Source organism: Anastrepha obliqua, chromosome 2 (genome assembly GCF_027943255.1).
Source record: "Anastrepha obliqua isolate idAnaObli1 chromosome 2, idAnaObli1_1.0, whole genome shotgun sequence".
In the NCBI taxonomy this organism is placed as follows: domain Eukaryota; kingdom Metazoa; phylum Arthropoda; class Insecta; order Diptera; family Tephritidae; genus Anastrepha; species Anastrepha obliqua.
This window is the reverse complement of record NC_072893.1, coordinates 113,558,913-113,576,086: the sequence shown is the minus strand read 5'-3', so window position 1 is coordinate 113,576,086 and position 17,174 is coordinate 113,558,913. Positions and strand designations below refer to the sequence as shown.

General features: G+C 38.8%; 1 protein-coding gene across 1 annotated transcript in view; it reads left to right on the top strand.

Moving 5' to 3' along the window:
* The first annotated feature begins 202 nt into the window (after positions 1-202).
* Positions 203-17,174, top strand: part of LOC129239458 (mucin-2) — a 57,059-nt gene continuing 40,087 nt past the window's right edge. Inside the window, exon 1 of the mRNA XM_054874959.1 lies at positions 203-292. The gene's annotated coding sequence lies outside the window, so the exon portion shown is untranslated. The remainder of the gene's footprint in view (positions 293-17,174) is intronic.

The window sequence follows — 17,174 nt, the reverse complement described above, 5'->3', positions numbered from 1 at the left end:
AAAAAAGCCGCATTGTTGCAGAGTTGTTGTGCAGTTAGTGGTTTGCTTGTTTGTTTGATCGGTTTTCTTATTTTCCACAGCATCCCGTAGTTTGGTGGTGTTGTAGTAGATTTATAATTGCAAAAGTGACAGCAAACCACAAGAAATCGATACGATAGCAGCTAACAAATACCGTTAATTAAAATCTATGCATTTGAGTTTAATGCAGCAAGTAACGTAAGACGACGCCAACAACAACGTACATACATACAACGAAGGCAATAAAAGGAAACTGGGCTAATTTTCCCAAGCGGTAAGTTGCTAGTTATCAGCAGCAGTTGCTCTTAAATGCTTACATTTATATTCAAGTATAGCTTACACAAATAAGGAAGGCAATATATTAGAAACGCTTGAATGTGTAAAAAATAAATGGCATACAAAGTTACAAGAAAATATTAATTCAAACACAAATCTTAGTCTACAAATTTCATGCGAATGACGCTGTAATGAAATGCAATGGAATGAAATTACGTATAAATGAGAGTATAATAAGAGAAATGGGAATGAATTGGAGTGGCTAATAAATATTCATACAAAAAATAAAACAAACTGAGTCGTGCCTCAAACCGATGCTTATGTAATAATTGTGGGCATGGATTAGGTTGCGGTAAAAAATTAAGGAGGCGGAGAGGTGGAAAGGCATGTGTTAAACTTTCTAGCGCGGCAATATGCATTTTTAAATGTTTACGATTACGGAATTTTCTCGATCCCGTTATTACAACATTAATCCCGGTTATTCCCCTGATTTAGATATTCATTATTTTGCGTAGAGACGTAAAAACAAAAAGAAAATTTAGATTCCGGGATTATTGGAATCTCGTTATTACAAGACTAATCACGAAAAGATATTTTTTGTCTAGCATAGGGATGTCAATTTAAAATTTCGGGATCTCGTTATTGCAATCCCGGAATTTCGGGATTAGTCACGGGACTTAGATATTCATTATTTTAGAAGAGCTTAATTTTAAAAAATTGCATCAGTATTGTTTGAGAGGTTCCCTTATTCTATAAAAAAAATTAAAAAAATGGACTATGAACACTAGGCCGGGTCGCTTTGTGGGGAGGCAAAAAAATCGCCCATTGCTCTATGAAAATCATATTCTAGGGATCAAAATAAGAAACTTTGCCGAAGGAACCATACCTCTAAAACGAATTCTGATGTCCCCCAATTTGGGTCGAACGTTTAGTGTCTTTTGTGGGGAGGCAAAAAACTCGCCCATTGCTCTATGAAAATCATATTCTAGGGATCAAAATAAGAAACTTTGCCGAAGGAACCATACCTTTAAAACGAATTCTGATGTCCCCCAATTTGGGTTAAATTTTTTAGTTTCTTTTCTCATGTAAAGGCCAAAAATGGTGATATTTTGAAATGATTGTATATGGAACCCCCCAGGGGAGTTCCAGGGGGTGTGCCACTGGCATGGGTGGATCGGCCGTTCAAAGTTAGTGGGGTTCAGTCATACATTTGGACTCGATTGGATCACTCTAAATGGGTCAAAGTGGGATTTTTCGTTCGACCCAAATTGGGGGACATCAGAATTCGTTTTAAAGGTATGGTTCCTTCGGCAAAGTTTCTTATTTTGATCACTAGAATACGATTTTCACAGAGCAATGAGCGATTTTTAAATCGACCCGCCCTAATGAAGACCCTCTGGTTGGTTGCAAAACGAGGAGACTTAATGTGCTGTAGAAGCTATAATATTGGGAATTTCCGCATGAAAATTTCACAGTACATTCTTAAGAAAAAGATATTCACAAAAGGAGTTTTTTCAGAGCTTAAAGAAAAACCGTAAAAAGATAATAGAGGGTTTTCCAATAAGAGGTGTTATTTTGATATTCAAAGAAAAATACTATTTTTGAATATAAATGATCGTATGTTTATTTCATTATAAAAAGGAAGGTATGCCGTTAATAGTGGAAAATAATATCAGGCAAATGACCACCACGCCCACGCTTACCGGACAATAACCTTTTCATGAAATTTTCCATAACCAAATTGCAAAGTGGCTGCCCTATGTCCTCGATAGCCTCACAAATTCCATCTTTGAGGTCTTGAATCGACCCTGGGCTGTTGGTGAAAGAGAACGTGGCCTCAAAGAAAAAAGTCACAAGAAGTTAAATCACAAGATCTCGATGGCCAATTATGATCACCTCTTCGAGAAAGATCAATGGTTTTGTTGCTTGTGTGGCACGTAGCGCCGTCTTGTTGAAAATAAACTTTGTCCAGATTAATACCATCCAATTCCGGCCATAAAAAATCGTCAATCATCTCTCGATAGGACAATCCATTCACAAATAACACTGGAAAAACCTTTATAAAAAAGAAATATAGGGTTGTTCAATCGGTGCGCTTCAACTTTTTTCCGATTGGGAGGGCGAACGACGCAATATTTTTTATTTTTCGCTTGTCATTTATAAACTTCATTAGTATACATTTCATCATGGAACGCTACACACTTGAGCAACGATTGCAAATCGTGCAAATTTTTTATGAAAATAATCGTTCTGTTACTGCTACTTTAAGAGCATTACGGCCATCTTACGGTCCATTTAACAAGCCGTCCCGTTTTGGGGTTATGTGAAGTCATTGGTCTACAGTAACAAGCCGGCGACGATTTGTGAGCTCAGAGCCAATATTGAACGCGAAATTGCTGGAATTTCGGCCGATTTATGCAAAAGAGTGGTCGAAAATTGGGTTCAACGATTGGACTTCGTAAAACGTGCACGCGGTGGTCATGCAAAAGAAATCGAATGTTATACTTAAATGTATATGTTCAAACTCGATAATAAAAAAAAAAATTAGTTAAAAAAGTCAAACCGTTTGTGTTTTATTCAAAAAAGTTCAAAAGTTGAAGCGCTCTTACTGAAAACCCCTATATTATTGATATAAAATTTTTTTTTATTATAATCCGGTAGATAATTTCATGGAATATATTTTTTGAATTTGTTATCCGTGATATGTTCGCCCGGGATACGAGTTACATGGTCCATTCGATCAGTCAAATTTTTGACTGCTTTTCTCAATAAATCTGAGTAATAAATCGAAATGAGACAATCAGCAAACATGCAACGAATACGATGGCCATTTGGCTTTAATTCTTGCACGAGCAGTTTCCAACTCCTTTCAAATTTCCCCCTTATTTTCCTTACTTAGCTCCTTCGGATCCCTTGGACTACTTTTTGTTCCCCAATTAGGAGAAATGGCTGGCGGAAAAAATATTTTACTTAAACGAAAAGGTGACTGACTTGCACTAATCCTATTACTCGGAAGGCATCATCAGACTAGGACAGCGTTTGACCAAGTGTATACGCTTACAAAGAGCTATTTTTGCACGGACTTTTCAAAAGATCCTCGAATATTTCTATCAGCAACCATAGTTATGCCTGAGTTTAAACGGCAACGCTATTACAGAAATTTTATTATATCTACATTTTGTGAATTTCAAATCACTTGGCGCGAAAGTTATTAAGTCGAAAGCTAAATCACTCTACCTAAATTCTTTTTGGTGTAGACACGGTGTACTATAATACTTCCCATAGTAATGAACACGTGAGTAATGCCAAGAGTCACTTAGCCTATGCTTCATGACGGAAAGACCAACGCTATTTTGAGCCAGTAGAAGGATTTATGGTTTTTCAAAAGGCGTATAGAAGCCACAGTTGAACAAAAGAAGAAGTGAGGGCAATATTTCCTTTCGTCATTGCTCAGTAATTTACAAAACTAAATAAAAATATATTAGAGAAAAGTTTCGGGAAAAGTGCATCACAGAAAACAAGTGATTCAAATAGCTCTACGTATACCCTAGCATTTTAGTGTAGCAACTTAAAAAAGTGTCGCTGTATGCACTTACTTATCTACAGTCCTATTTAGCTACTTATTTGCCAACTTACCTTCTTACAAATTTGTATATCAGATTTCCAGTTTGGCCTACTAATAAAATAATAAAAATGGCATAGAGGATTGTTTTCGCATATAAAATATTCGACATTCTGCCCAATAAATGGCAATCTTCTAGAAATTCGGTGAGAATACTGCAACATCTAAACCCTACGTTTTAGTACTAAAAACTGATTACTTCTTATTCTACTATTTGTTATACCATATTTAAATAGTTGAAACTATGTTTTGTTCTTCGAATAAGTCAGAAAACAATTTGTAGTTTTTCCATTCAGTATTAAATACCTGAATTGTCTATTTATAAATTTTCTTTGGTTTCCATACAATTTTAGCATTCACAGCGCATAACAAAGGTTGAGCGCCTTCTTCATTGTCCGATCAAGTGTTCTCCGTAAAGGGAATTTAAATTTTTTGGCATAACAGATTACGAAAAGAGTAGTACTAGGTAGGTAGGTAGGTCTAACAGCCGCATCGCATATAGAGACAACGATGCCACTTAGACCACGGAATGGGTCCGTTGTGAGCCGAGGGGGCTGGGCTACATTTTCCTCTCCATATCGAACCATCCTGAGCTCTTGACAAAGCGTAAAAGGTTGTTGATACCTAAAGTGTATAGATTATCTATATTCGATAAGAAGTAGGATTTTTTAAAAATGATTTCCTATGAGACAATGTCCTGTGAGGGCCCCTACTAAGGTCCTGATTTGAAGTCTATTCAGTTTTATAATTCTCTTGGACAGTCGTAAATTTAGCCTTGGCCATCTTTGCCTAGCAATTTCAAAGGTGTTAACGCTAATCCATATTTGATTTGTAGAACTGATTAGCGCGCCCTTAATGAGAAACTTACAAGTTGCGAGAGGTATCTCCATAAAATTACTTATGTCTGGCATACAGGTACCTTCTCTTGCAAGTTGGTCTGCCCTTCAGTTCCCTGGTATATCTCTGTGGCCTGGAATCCAGCATAAGATTATACCATATTGCTTGGCCATCTCATTTAGAGATTGGCGACAACGTAAGACCCTCCCTGATGTTGTTTGGAAAGCATCCAGGGCTCGTAGGACAGCTTGGCTGTCTGATAGAATGCACATATCCGTTGATGGTATTCTGTTTATCTTTAACCATTTTAAAGCTTCATGAATAGCGTTTATTTCCGCTTGAAAAAAGCTACAATGATCCGGTAATTTAAAGGATTCACTAATAGAAAGCTCTTCACAATATAACCCTGATCCTACACCGGTGTCCATTTTAGACCCGTCCGTGTAGATCTTAACGGGTGTGTTGGGTGTTGGATCTTCTTCAAGCCATTCCAGTGTAGAAGGGATTTTCATTAGGAAATTCCTTTCGAAGCAAAGAATGGGAGGGTGATAATCACAGTCACTGGGTATATCCGTGTAGGAGTCTAAGATGGTTGAATGTCCATGTGTGACAGTCCCCCATTGTGAGGTCGCTTTGAGCCTTAAAGCGGAGCAGGCCGCTGAGTATTTGCAGAAGAGATCTAGGGGTGGCAGATGTAGTATGATGTCCAAAGCCATGGATGGCGTGGTTTTCATGGCGCCACATATTGCTAGTTCCGCTGATCTCTGCACCTTATTCAATAAATTAGAATAGGTTTTTTTTTTGCATAGCACCCTACCAGACAACATTTCCATATAGAAGAATGGGCCTGACGACAGCAGTGTAAAGCCAATGAGCAACCTTAGGTTTAATTCCCCAGGTCTTACCTAAAGCTCTCTTACAGACATAAAAAGCTAGGTTCGCTTTCCTGACTCTTTCTAAGTGTTTGACTTCCAAGTCAGTTTCCTATCTATGTTTAGTCCCACGTACTTCGTTTCTTCCGAAATCACAAGAGCTTCCCCTTTGAGCATAATTGGACTTAGCTGAGGGATTCTGTGTTTCCTAGTAAACAGTATGAGTTGTGATTTGTCTGGGTTGACTCCTAGACCACACTTTCCTGCCCACCTAGAAAGTTTATCTAGAGCATTTTGTATTAGGTCTCTTAATGTAGATCCAAATTTACCAGAGACAGTAATAACAACATCAGCGGCGTAAGCTATCACCTTACAGCCCACCGATTCCAGTATTAACAGTATTGTTTATTTACAACTGCGTTCCATAGAAACGGTGAGAGGACTCCACCTTGCGGTGTACCTCTACTTACCAATCTCCTGAGCACCGATTCTCCTAGTTCCGCTTCAATGATTCTGCTATTTAGAATTTTGCCAATGAAGCCTACCAAGCCCGGTTCTACCCCAAGATCAGTGAGTGCTGCAGTAATTGCCCCCCCCTTCAACATTGTTAAAGGCCCCTTCAATATCAAGGAAAGCGGCTAAATTAAATTCCTGTTTGTGCAGTGAACTCTCTGCCGTGTAAATAAGGTTATGTAGAGCTGTCTCTACCGATTTCCCTTTCGTGTAGGCATGTTGTGACGTAGAGATAAGATTTCTATCTATAGTTAGGCTTAAGTGAAATTCTATCAACCTCTCCAAAGTTTTCAATAGGAAAGAGGAAAGATATATCGGTCTTAAGTCTTTTGGATGGCTATGTGAGTTTCTACCAGCTTTTGGAATGAAAACAATTTTGACATGTCTCCACTTAAGAGGTATATGACCGTAGAGAAAGCAACCTTTGAAGATTGCTAGTAGCCTGTGTGCTCGATATCCGGCGGTCTTTTGCAGTTCCACATAAGAGACGATCCTCAGATATAGCATCTATTCTGACTTCACGACAGTGTACTGTATCTTCCATGTCATGCCCAGTAATGTCTGAGCAGCCTGGAAAATGAGTGTGGAGTAAAAGTTCTAGAGACTCTTTACTGGTTGTAGTGAAAGTACCATCACTTTTCTGTAGCAGTTCCCAATTTTGAGGGCTTCCCGCTAAGTCCTTACGATGTCTGGAGGCCTGAGTTGCCCCATCAACCTCAGAGTAGTATTAAGTGATATTTAAACTCAGGTCTTGCATCAATAAGCTCCCGCATATCTCTTTACTCCAACAAAGGAATCCAAATAAGAAATCAACTGCGTGTAGCGTAAAGATTCTGCTTTTCTGAATCCATATTTCAACTGCAAGCTTATTTATGCCGGAACTCACACATTTGTCATTTTAACTATGCGATAAACTCATTTGTGATTTTAGCCAATCATAATGGCTATGACTTTTGAAATTATGAAACAATTAAATCTTGATTTCACAATTTTCTTCAGTAAATGCAAAAAAATCCTTTGAATATATTTCGAAATTGACATTTCCTCTATTTTATAACTTCCATTTTCCATTTATCGTTTCTTATACATTTTCCGCACGGATTTTAATAACATCCGCGCAAAAACCACAGCATAGCTATTGAATATGAAAAATCAGGTATGTCGCTTGAGTCTTTTGTTTTCAAGACAAGTTTTTTCTCGTTTATGCAATATGTTGCCTTTTTTGCTTAAAAATATTGCTGTTACTTATAACCAACATATCCATTTCCTTTAAGTAAATGTAAAAAGCTGAAAAATGGATAAGTACTTGTTATGGTTACCACATTTTCACAGTTTTTTAGTAGTTTAGAGTAATAATAGAAATTATGAATATTAATTTACTGAAGTAGGTAGGTAATTTGTGGAAATATTTTAGAGTGTGTAAGTAAAGAAGTTAATAGGATCGGTAATACAAAAAACTGATTAAACGTAGAAATTGTTTAATTATAATTTTATTGTATTTGAGAGCATAACCAGGTTCTACGCCTCCATATATGCAAGTATATAAAACGATAGCAGTTTTCATTGTTAGTAGATGGTTCAATTCACGGTTTATTTGTTAAATAAATTAAAAATGCTGTATTTCTTAGAGACTACGAAAAACAGATTAATGCTACGCTATTCAACTTATAATTTAGTTACTTATTTAATTTTAATGAAGAAAATGTCACATTTCTTATAGTTTACAGAGAAAGAATGTAAGAGTATTCTTAGATTTAGTTAAAAAATTAATTTGGTGGCATTTTGAAGTAGTAATACTGTGGGCAAAAAGTAAGGTGAATTTGGTTGTAAAATGAAAAATCTTTATTTATTCTTGTAAATCAATTTCATCCCCTTCAAAATAATCCCCTTTCGATGAAATACACTTATGCCAACGATTTTTCCAATCCCCGAAACATGCCAAATAGTCCATTTCCGTTATAGCCATCAGCACCTTCTTCGATTCAGCTTTTATCTACTCAATCGACTCCAAACGCGTTCCCCGGAGTGGTCTCTTGAGTTTTGGGAATAGCCAGAAGTCACACGGAGCCAAATCAGGCGAATACGGTGGTTGCGGAACGATATGCGTGAATTTTTGGCGAAATGGTCACGAAGAACGAGTGCAGTGTGAGACGGTGCATTATCGTGATGCAAAAACCAAGAGTTGTTGGCCCATAATTCTGGTCTGTTTAGACGAATTGCCTTACGTAAACGACGCATAGCGCTCAAATACTCGTAATATTCCTTATTAACAGTTTGGCCAGGTGGAAGGAATTCATAGTGCACCACACCACGAAAATCGAAAAAAACTGTCATCATGACTTCTATTTTTGAACGACTTTGACGTGCTCTTTTCGGTCTGGCCTCGACTTTAGCACGATATTCGCTTGATTGGTCGGTTGTTTCAGGGTCGTAAGCATAAATCCAAGTCTCATCTCCCGTAATGATGCATTTGAGCTTGTCCTGATAGTCTGAAAGCATTGTTTCACACACATCAAAGCGACGACTTTTTTCCAAGAAATTGAGAGTTTTCGGTACCAAACGAGATCTGACTTTTCGTAGGCCCAAATGGTCTTCAAAATGGTTTTCACAGATCCTTCTGATATTCCGATCCTATCAGTAGGGTCCTTAACAGTCAACCGACGATTGACGATTTGAGCTCTAACTCCTTCACTTTATTGACGTGTTGGTCATCTGTTGACGTCGATGGTCGTCCGGAGCGCTCCAAGTCATCAGCACGTTCTCGACCCTCTTTGAAGTCTTTGTACCACTTATAAACACTTTTCTGCGACATGGTCGAATCACCAAATGCCTTCTGCAATATGCTAAACGTTTCCGCAGCCGAAATTTCATTCCGCAAACAAAATTTGATGGCACTTCTCTGCTCAATCAAATCAGACATTGTAAAAATCGAAAAATGCACTCTTGGTCGTTTGGTAAACACAAGCGTAAATATATTACTGATAATGACATTCAGAAGAAAGTTGACCCAGATGTAATCAACAGTGCTGCCAACTCATGAAAAAAATAACTAGAGCGACATTTTAATCCCGCGAAGTTTGACAAATCAATTCACCTTACTTTTTGCCCAAAGTATATTTTAAATCACGCAGACGGCATTGCGGATATCAACCAGTAAAATGTAAAAATGATGCTCCAAGTATGAACTCGTTTTGTAAAAAATGAGAAAAAAAGTAGTAGTCGAAGACCCTCAAATTTTCAGCAATAATACCCAAACCTTTTGATTGATTGTTCAAACTTAAGATTGTTCAAGCGTAGATAAAAAGTGGTGCACCTGCTCCTCTTGAATCGAACTTTAAACTCATTTTACTCACATTCAAAACGACTTTTTCGGCACGAAGGGGATGCAAAAAAAAAAAAATTCAACCAAATCACTTGAAATTTTAATATATTGTTCACAATATGTATGACTATCGTCGGAACTAGAACCATAATTTTATTTAAATAATTTCCTATTTTATACACTAAAAAATTAGTGAAAGAACACCCGATTTTACGAAAGTTTTTTTCAAAGGCTGTTGTAAATTTTTAATTTTTTCGATTTGTTCTAGTTCCGACCATAACTTTCTGATTAAGAATGATGAGTAGAAGTCTCGAAATCCCCTACGCCGTCCGGGCTCGATTTTTCGGGAGGGTCATCTTCAGCGGCATTTTTATAATAATAAATATTGTTTTTAAAATGAAAAAAGATTTTTTTGTATGCTCAATAGATGTAGCAATTAATGCGAAAAGTTGAAATATCGCTTTTTAAATTTTTAATGGCAAAAACAAAAAAAAAAATGGTGGGAAAAGGTGAAATTTTCGTGCTCTAGATCACTGGGTCCCCTCAATACTATATGTCAACGTACAAATCCTATGACTTGGCTATTGGAACAATTGTACTAACTTCACCAAACTTTGCAGTTACTTTGCAACTTTTGCAATCCAATCCTTCCTCTTTTAGTTTGTGCATTCCATACGAATCTTTCAGGCCCATCAGAATACAGTATTTCATGTCGGTCTTTTTTTTGCTGGTTTTTCAATGAGCATAAAAAATCTACTGTTTGTAATTTTCGGTAACCAGTCGAGAAAGAATCAATGCTGTATTCACTAAAAGCAGGCAGATTAGATAGACCCATGTTGATTCGGGCAAATTAAAGAGTTAGCCGCAAAGCTCAGTTTGTGGGTGCTCAAAAATTTGGAAATAGTCGATAGCTTTGAAAAATGCCTGTAAATGTCTATTGTAATTTAATTTGTACGAGTATTGCCACTCTTAAAGAAGGACGTTATCGATGAGAGCTTCCAGGCGTCAATGAAACCCCTGACGATAAATATTTTTTTCTTTTTTTTTGCCGATGAGGAGGTTTTAACTTAGTTAGGTGGCCATAACAACCCGTTACCGAGTTACGGCCGACCTCACTCCGCGCGCGCCTCTTCAGTTCTGTACACCAAGCGAGCATAGGGTTTCCTCCACCTGGTCTTTCCACCGGAGCAATGGTCTTCCTCTTCGCCGGCTCCCTTGGACTTCGCCCTCGAACACCTTCTTTGCTGGATCTTCTTCATCCATACGCACGACATGCCCTAGCCAACGCAGGCATTGGATGGCGATGCGTTGAACTACGTCAATGTCGGCGTAGAGCTCATACAACGCGCACAGGACCGAAGATCTTACGAAGAACTTTTCTCTCGAACACCCCAAGAGCGGCTGCATCGCTTTGTGACACTACCCATGCCTCTGCGCCATAAAGCAACACGGGTAGGAAAGTGTCAGTTTGGTCATGCGAGAGGTCTCGACTACTGAATTGCTTACTTAGCCCATAGTAGCACCTATTAGCAAGAGTGATTCTCCGTTTGATCTCTAGGCTGATCTCCAGGCTGATATCGTTGTTGCTGTTAACGGCGGTGCCAAGATAAATAAATTCTGGCACAACTTCGAAAGTATAGTTGTCCGCAATGACGTGCATTCCTACACGCCGTGTGTTCCGCGTTGTAGACAGCATATACTTCGTTTTACCCTCGTTCACCGCTAGACCCACTCGGGATGATTCCTTTTCGATAGCAGAAAACGCAGCCGTAACATCTCGCTTACAGTGGCCGATAATGTCAATGTCATCGGCGTACGCAAGGAACTGGACACAGTTCGGAGCACCCCTTCCATCACGAAGTTGAAGAGGTTGCATGACAGTGGATCGCCTTGTCTGAAACCTAGAACGGTACTGAATGGCGCGGAGAGGTTATTTCCTATCTTAACGAAGCTAGTTGTGTTGGTCAACGTCATTCTGCAAAGCCGTATGAGCTTCGCTGGTATACCGAACTCAGACATGGTGGCGTACAGGCAATCCCTTATCAGGCTATCGAACGCAGCTTTATAGTCGACAAAGAGATGATGGGTGTCGACTTGCTTTTCATGGGTCTTTTCCAGTATTTGGCGTAATGTGAAAATCTGGTCGATGGTGGGCTTACCACTTCTGAAGCCGCACTGATAAGGCCCGATCAGTGTGTTGGCAAACGGCTTAAGTCTTCCACATAGGACGCTAGACATGTAGTTGGTGCAGATTGTCGGGTCACCCTTCTTCAGTACAGGACAAAGGACACTGAGATTCCAATCGTCGGGCATGCTTTCTGCTAGCCGTATTTTGCAGATGAGCTGATGCATGCTCCCTATCAGCATATCGCCGCCAGTCTTGAACAATTCAGCGGGCAAGCCGTCAGCGCCAGCCGCTTTGTTATTCTTGAGCCGCTGAATGGCAACTCTGAATTCGGCATGACTTGGTGGTGGAACGTCCAAATTATCGTCGATTGGCGGTATCGAGTCATCTTCTACTGGGTCGGAATTGTGTGCGTCATCGCCAACAAGTAAATTGCAGAAGTGTTCCCTCCATATGCCCAGTGTGGACTGTGTATCCATAACCAGATTTCCGTTTTTATCTTTGCAGGCTGATGCTGCGGTCTTGAAACCTTGTGTCAGACGCTTGACTTGTTGATAGAATTTTCGAGCATCTTTTCTACCCCTGTACTCCTCTAGCAGCTCACGCTCAGTAAGAGGAGGTTTAAATGGCCTAACGCATCATCAAAGTTGCCGTTGCGGCGATGGTATATCCGCAGACTAAAAAATTCCCCCCAGTTAGAAACTGTCGCCCACACTGGAACCGCATTCGCATTACTTCAAAGAGGCGTTCCATCTTCCTCATTACAAAGTCTATGCTTTTTTGCCTGCGCTCAGGCCCCGCTTTTTCGTGCTATAAATATTTGTTTAATATGATTTATGTTCCTATACTTCAAAATTATCAAATGTTCAGACTAAATAGAAGAAAACTAAGAGTCGTAAGTTGCAAAGAAGCAGCAACGCACCATTAAGGGTTAACAACATTTTTAAAAATATGGGCCCGCGTAGTAGGCATCGAATATGACGGCAACTGCATGATAGTCACGCACCATAATCATCTGTCACTTTCTGTGTCAAACATTTAAAAACAACATAAATGCATGGCAGCAAACAAAAACAATAACAAATAAGAGTAAGAAAACTGTAATAAAACAGCTGAATCTATAAAATATAAATATTACGGAAAATACAACTTTGCCGGCTACAAAAATTTAATATAACAATTAACGGCCAATTTACGCGCTGTGTGGAAAAGCCATGAATGGATACATGAAAGTGAATTTGTGTGTATGCGTGGATTGCGTGTTTGCGTTAAGTGCACTTACGTGACGTCAGATATTTATTGTTGTACAATTAAATTACGTCGCCACTTTACATAATCGCAATAAAAACCAATTTGAAGCAAAAATGGGAAAATTAAAAAATGAAAAAAATGAAAAAAAGTAAAAAAAAAATAAAAATGCAATACCACAGAAAAACTAACAATGCTAAATAGATAAAATATATATCTACATGCACACACACGCATACATATAAAGCAACAAAGAAATAAACGCTCGTCAACATTTTAATTTCCATTAAAATGGGCGTACCAACAAACACGCCATGCACTCACTTACACACATACATACATACATATGCACACATAACATTTATTAGTATGTGAAAGAGTGCTTTCCAGCTGAATTCACACATGCAAAGCAGAAAGTCTTAAACCCAAAAAAAGTAGCATGAAAGCACAACAACAACGGCACATAAAGCGGTGGAAAAAGTGTGTTGCTATATACAAATAAATATATGCATGTGTGTAGGCGAATGAAAATAAAAGTGACAACTGCGAAAGTCAACATTGCTTTAGAAAAAGTGTTCGCATGCGCCGGCATCGCTCCCAGTCACTTGTCTGCCCTCAGCCAACTCCTTCTACCAACGCTTTTTCCACTTGCCACTGCCCGCCTAAGCAATTCAAATTTCATACATTTTATTTGTTTTACAATTAAGTGAGTTGTGGTAATGTTTTTTATTTTATTTTATTTTTTTTTAAACACCTGTTTATTTACTCTCTTATTACTCACTCCACTTTTTCGCTGCTATCTTGTTTTTGTTATTGTTTCAACGATCGTTATAACATTTAGCCTAAAAATGTATGGCATGTCACATTGCACTCGTCTTCCCTTCGATTTACCAGTCAAGTGTTAATTGGACGTGAGCGCCTTTTCATTCAGCTGTTAATCGCCGAGCGGTATATTTTATTTGGAATTATTAATTTTTTTTGGCTTTACCTTTTATCGTCGTTGGTAAAATTTTATGACAGAAAGCGAAATTCTTAAAACTTTCGCTTTCGTTTTTAATGGAATGCGTTATGAGGTTGTTAATTGTAGTGCTGAGTTAGCTACAAGTGGTTGGAAGATTGAATGCCTGTTCAAAAAGTACCAGAAATCTCTCATAGTTATCATCTTACATAGTAAAATCTTACATAGTTATTACTTTGGGACACTTTTGAAAAATCGAGTTTTTTTGTTGGATTTTTCGCTAGTTCATGTACAAAAATTTATAATTATTATAATTATAATTTATAATTATAAAGTTCGCCTCTTAAATTGAATGAAAAAATGGCGTTTTGCTTTTTATGATAATAAAATATCTATATATAGGTTGGCAAAAAAGTCTTGCGGTATTTTTATTGAATTTTCAATTGTTCATAAAATTGGTAATAATAATCCGATTTAAGTCAAATATGCGCCGTTTTGTTCGATGATGAGTTCCCAACGAGATGCCAACTTCATAATGCCCCTCTTATAGAAGCTCGCTTCCCTATTGTCAAAAAACTCGGAGAGCCAATCTTCATAGGACTCTCTTGTGGACAACTTTCGACTACCAAGCTCGTTCGCCATGGACAGAAATAGGTGGTAATCACTTGGTGCGAGATCCGGACTATACGGTGGATGCAAAAGAACCTCCCATCCGAGCTCCCGGATCTTCTGGCGCGTCACCAAAGATGTGTGTGGCCTGGCGTTGTCCTGTTGGACGACAATTCGGCCTCTGTTGATCAAAGGTGGCCTCTTCTGCATGAGTGCTGCATTCAAGCGGTCCAGTTGTTGGCAGTACAGGTCCGAATTGAGCGTTTGGCCATAGGGGAGCAGCTCATAGTGGATGATTCCCTGCCAATCTCACCAAACACACAGAAGAACCTTCCTGGCCGTCAATCCAGACTTGGCCACCGGCTGGGCAGCTTCACCGCTTTTCGACCACGACCGTTTGCGCTTCACGTTGTCGTAAGTGACCCACTTTTCATCGCCAGTCACCATCCGCTTCAAAAACTGGTCGATTTTGTTGCGATTCAGAAGCGATTCGCATGCATCCATACGGGCAAAAATGTTGTTTTGCGTCAAGTCGTGTGGCACCCATACATCGAGCTTCTTTTTGAACCCAAGCTTCTTCAAAAGGTTTATAACGGATTGATGACTCATGCCCAGCTCTTGGCCGATGCTACGGCTGCTACTATGCCGGTCTCTTTCGATCAATTCAGCGATTTTATCGCAATTTTTGACCACAGGCCTTCCGGACCGTGGCGCATCTTCGATCACCTCTGCACCAGAACGAAAACGTTGAAACCATCGTTGTGCGGTGGAAATGGAAACTGTATCGGGTCCATAAACTGCACAAATTTTATTGGCAGCATGAGATGCATTTTTGCCTTTATCGTAGTAGTACTGTAAAATATGCCGTATTTTCTCTTTATTTTGCTCCATGTTTGCGACGCTATAACTCACGAAGGACTGAAAGCAAACAACAATTAATCAAACACGTGTTAGCACGTGAAAAGAGCTTTCCAAAAAGCTCTAGCGTGAACTGATGCGACGAATACAACTAGAACTACGCGCTTGCAAAGACAAGCTTGCGGAAATACCACAAGACTTTTTTGCCAATAAGAAAGTCATGTTAGTTATACTACTTATAACTCGAGAACGGCTGAACCGATTTGGCTGAAAATTGGTGGAGAGGTATCCTAGAACCAGGAGATTCCGTCTCATACTTTTTATCCCATTCGAACGCGTTTCCGTGAACTCACTATAAAATGTGGTATAACAAAAACGCATCCGATATGGAATAACAAAACGCAAATGACAGCTAAACGTAATTTTGTCTATGGTTAAGTAGAAAATTTAATAATACAAATTTTGTCAGAAATATATAATCACAGTAATTTGTATTCTATTTGAATCCATATTAACAAAGCCGCGACCAAGACGATCGAATATAGATTGCTTAACTGAATAGTGCAATCTATTAAAGCTTCATTGAAATACTTGATTAATAAAAAAATTAACTTAATAAAATCAAAAACCTGCTTTTTTATTGCCTCTAGGGTGGAACAAAGTTAGCCGGGCCAGCTAGTTTATATATTAAGAGCGACAAATTTAGAGGCATCGGATTTTAAATTGAAATAAAATAACGAAAATTCAAATTTATTTTTGTGTAGAATCTTCTTCTTCTTCTTCTTCTTCTTCTTCTTCTTCTTCTTCTTCTTCTTAGCTTCACAGTCCTTGGTGAACCATTGCTTCTTTCACAGCTTCTTGCCATCGATCTCAATTTACAGCCACTTCCCTCCAACATTGCACGCGCCTTTTCCTAAGATCAGCTTCCACATCTTCTAGCCACCTTTTCATCGGGCGTCCCCTTTTTCTTCCCCCAATTGAGCAAAGATCTAGTGCCTTTCTCATTGATAACTCTCTTGTCTTTCTAGTCACATGTCCAAGCCATCTAAATCGTTGTGACTTAATAAATCTTATTATAGTTTCTATCTTTACTATGTCTTCCAGTTCTGCATTGTGCCTAATGGGATAAAAGCCATCTGCCAGTCAAAGGGGACCATAGATCTTTCGGAGCGCTCTCCTTACAAAGCACATTAGCTGTTTTGTCTCGTCAGCTTTCAACGTCCATAGTTCATAGCCATATGTAAGCACATGTCGAAGCAGTGCTTTATACATTCTTATTTTTTGCTTACGCGATAATATTTTAGATCTGAGCAATTTCAGATTAACATTATATGATTTGTTGGCTGCCCGTATTCTGTCATTGATTGCTACCGACATGCCTTGGTTGGCTGATAATGTAAAGCCCAGGTAGGTGAACTCATTTACATATTGGAATGTGTATGCCTCACACTCCAGATCATAGGATATAATGTTTGGTCTTGATCGGACCATATAACACTGTGGGCCAAAAGTAAGGTGAATTTGGTTCTAAAATGAAAAATCTTTATTTATTCTTGTAAATCAATTTCATCCCCTTCAAAATAATCCCCTCTCAATGAAATACACTTATGCCAACGATTTTTCCAATCCCCGAAACATGCCAAATAGTCCATTTCCGGTATAACCATCAGCACCTTCTTTGATTCAGCTTTTATCTCCTCAATCGACTCGAAACGCGTTCCCCGCAGTGGTCTCTTGAGTTTGGGAATAGCCAGAAGTCACACGGAGCCAAATCAGGCGAATACGGTGGTTGCGGAACGATATGCGTGGAATTTTTGGCGAAATGGTCACGAAGAACGAGTGCAGTGTGAGACGGTGCATTATCGTGATGCAAAAACCAAGAGTTGTAGGCCCATAATTCTGGTATTTTTAGACGA